The following is a 3,704-nucleotide window of genomic DNA, read 5'->3' as shown; positions in this document are numbered from 1 at the left end:
TTTTTGCAAAAGGTAGGACTTAAGTGAACTTTTGAAAAAAGGAGGGACCACTTTGAACAGTTTTTGCAAAAGGTAGGACTTAATTGAACTTTTGAAAAAAGGAGGGACCACTTTGAACAAACCCTCCCAAAGGAGGGACCAAAATAGGTATTAAACCTTGTATTTACTATGCATTGAATTATGCGTCATGTTTCCCTTTAATTAAAATTATGCTAACTATTACTTATTTGTTTTTCCTTCTCTTTTTTTCTTATATTAAGGGAGAGTTTATTATTAAGGGGAGAAATTCTTTAATTATACTTTTTAATAATGATAAAAAAGGGGGAGAAATATGTTTAAAGACTTAATTATATTTATCTCTTATCTCCAAATCTCTTTTCTTTAAGTTATGTATGTTTTATCTTCCTACAAACCACACAAAAGCAAGGCAACTAAGGCTAGGAAGAGAAAAAATCAATCACTCTCTTCTACCAACACAAAAACGTGACATTCTCTTCCAAAGTCTTCTCACTCTTTTATTTTCTCCAAGCCATCCAAAAGGCATCAATCATCATTCTATACTTATCTCTAAGCAGGGAAAAAGCAAAGCCAAACCTTTGCATTAATTTTACTTAGACAAAGACTAAGCTTCTCACTTCAATTTCTCTCTCTTACATCATGTGGGTCTCATATGTCCACCAATCACAAAATGGAGCTAAGGAAGATTTTGGCTAGGAATTGAACCAATAAATTTGTATTCATTAATAAATTTTTATTCATTTTTTCTACACATTCTACACACTAATACACACCACAATTAATTATTTATTACCACAAAATATAAAAATAAAATAAAAGATATTTTAACTTTTAACAAGTCTTACATGGTTGGGTTGAAAAACCTTGAATTATAAGTACATCTTTTGGGTTACTCATTTTACAAAACCTTGAAACGGGGGTCCGCATGAAATTATTTGTTCATTGAATAATAAGGCAACATAAAAAAATCCACAAATTTATACTTAGTAACTCCATTCTTATGTGAAAAAAAATTTGAATCACTATGAAGTTATTCAAAATCTTGTTAAGGAAATTTTGTGATATCTTTGCGTGAATGAAATCTTATGTTTGATTGACCAAAAATATAATTTAAGAACTTTCCCCTTTATTTAGATTTGAATTAGAAAAAATTTGTTTTTTTTAATTAAAAAAAAACTTGTAATTAAGTCAGTTAGTGAGCCAACCCGTTTAATCCACCAACCCATGGTGGGTTAACCCGAGGTTCGAATTTTTTCGGCTCGCTAATAAGTAACCCTAGTTAGGTTGGTTTACTAAATGGCTAACCCATGCTGGGACGAGTTAGGTTAGGCTGGGTGACTTGTTTCCACCACAGTAGTTGAGTGGGACAGAAAATGGAAAGAAAAACAAACAAGGTGCTTGGAAAGTGAGTTGCATGTAATGAAACGAATTGTGCATGATGCATTATGGGTTTATTTTTTCAAACCAAGAGAAACAAAATGAGATGTTTCCTTTACTTAAAGTGAAACAAAAAAGAGATGGAAGATTTTATCTTTTAAATCTTTTGTGGTTTTAGAAAATAAAAAAAAAAGGATGGGTTGGGCCAAAGAAAAGGAAAAAGATAGGAGATATATTTAAGGATAGGGTTGGTTTCTTGGAGGATATATAAATGTTGACGTGGTTTGGAGAGAAAACGAGGAACAACTGTGAGAATGCAGAGAAGAGAATACATTGTTGAATCTACAAAAACCTCTTTAGTTATCATGAGTACAACCTTCTTAGTTATCACAAGTATAACCTATCTAGGTATCTCATGTACAACCTCTACAACTATCATGAGTATAACTTCTTTAGGTATTACGAGTACCATATCTCTAGGCATCAGAAGTATAAACCTCTTAAAGTATTCTTTTTAATTCTATTGAGATTAAGAAATCTCAATGGAAAAAAGAGAAACACTCTCAAAGAAAGATACNATAACTTAAGCTCACATAGGGTAAATTNCATAGNATGAAGAATTTTAAAAAGGTTTTTNGCATACATTTTTTTCACATACTTGGACGATTGTTGTAGACATTATAGGCACATGCTCTTTCTCTTTTATTTTCACTTCACGTAGTATTGATGTACTTGTTATCTTTCTCTTTCATCTTAATAATCTATTTATAGGTATGTTACGAATACAATCAATTTTTAGACTTAGAATTGTTAAGATAAAATTGTCTAAAGAATAGACCGTCTAAAAAACCTAGGTTTTGAAATTTAACAATAAGCTTTAGATGAAATAACTTTTCGAGAGAAGTGCCTACTTGACCTGAGGCGTTTAAAACGCTTGCTCAATCAAAATGAAAATCTAATGTCTTATACAAGAAGTCATGCAAATAGTCCCAAGTTCATTACAAAGTCTTTTCAAAATAAGAACATACAAATCAATATTTCCCTTAATTCTATATCATATAACGTGTTATTTACAGGAAGTGTCTAACCAATAAGAAAAACCTACATAAACCCTTTGTGAATATGCTTAAGGATTCCTACTCATGAAGAAATAAAACGAAAATATTTCATAAAGGTATCATCTAAGAATTATGTGCAAAACAATAGGATGTGTTCTCAAGCTCTTGGATTGAAATACTTATTCTTGAGAATCATAAGAACATTGAAGCTTAATATTTTACAACTAAAAACAGTACTATAAGCACAAGCATCTTATGAAGAATTTCGTTTAATGAAAAGCGCTCTAAACTTTACAACTAAAACAACTCTTCATCCATAGAGCGTCTAAAGCTTTATGTCTTCTATTGTCAAATGTGTTATATATCGTCTAACTTCTCTTCAACGTTATACTTGAAGGATGCATAAATTATTGACAAGATGTGTGATAAGATATTTTGAACAAGCAGTACAAATTAACGTCTATAAACATTCAAAACATTTAATGGCGTTAAATGCATGTACTGTAAAGTGTCATCTTGCTTATATACTTTGTCCTTGTTATATGTGCATAATAGATATACACAAAGGATTAATCAAAACATTTGTAAATGTTGGACAAACGTTGAGAGAAGTGAAGAGCATTCTAGGAATCATTCTCTTGAATACTTTGCTCTGACAAGCCGTACAAGTCGCACTTCAATATAAACTCAGATAAAGCATTGTACCTCTAAAGAAAAGACTAAAGTTTGACCTTCCACCTAAAGGCTACTTACTCTCCTAAAATCAACTCATCATCTAACAGTCATCTCTTAAGAAAGCTTATATAAAGAAACCAACTGAAGAGAAAGAGAGGTTTGGTTGAAACAAAAGAACATCAGAGATGAAAATAGAAGAAGAAAACAAGAGAAGAAAAATGGAGAAGAAAGAAGTGGTGAAAAACAAAATGAGAGAGAGAGATAGAGAACATGCTCGAAAAAGACTTAAAACTCTTACAAGTATTATTTTTTTATAATAATCCAGTAATTTGACTTAATTTCTTAATAACACTTTCTATTTTATAAAGCTATATATATAGTTGAACTTATCGGTAATACATTAGTATCAAACTACATTAATAAAGTAATAATATTAATTAAATAGTACATATAATAGTAATAAATACAATTTTATAACATTATAAATTAAAGGTTTAATACCTATTTTGGTCCCTCCTTTGGGAGGGTTTGTTCAAAGTGGTCCCTCCTTTTTTCAAAAGTTCACTTAAGTCCTAC

This window comes from Vigna radiata, unplaced genomic scaffold (assembly GCF_000741045.1).
Source record: "Vigna radiata var. radiata cultivar VC1973A unplaced genomic scaffold, Vradiata_ver6 scaffold_444, whole genome shotgun sequence".
Taxonomy (NCBI): Eukaryota; Viridiplantae; Streptophyta; class Magnoliopsida; order Fabales; family Fabaceae; genus Vigna; species Vigna radiata.
This window is presented reverse-complemented; position numbering follows the sequence as displayed.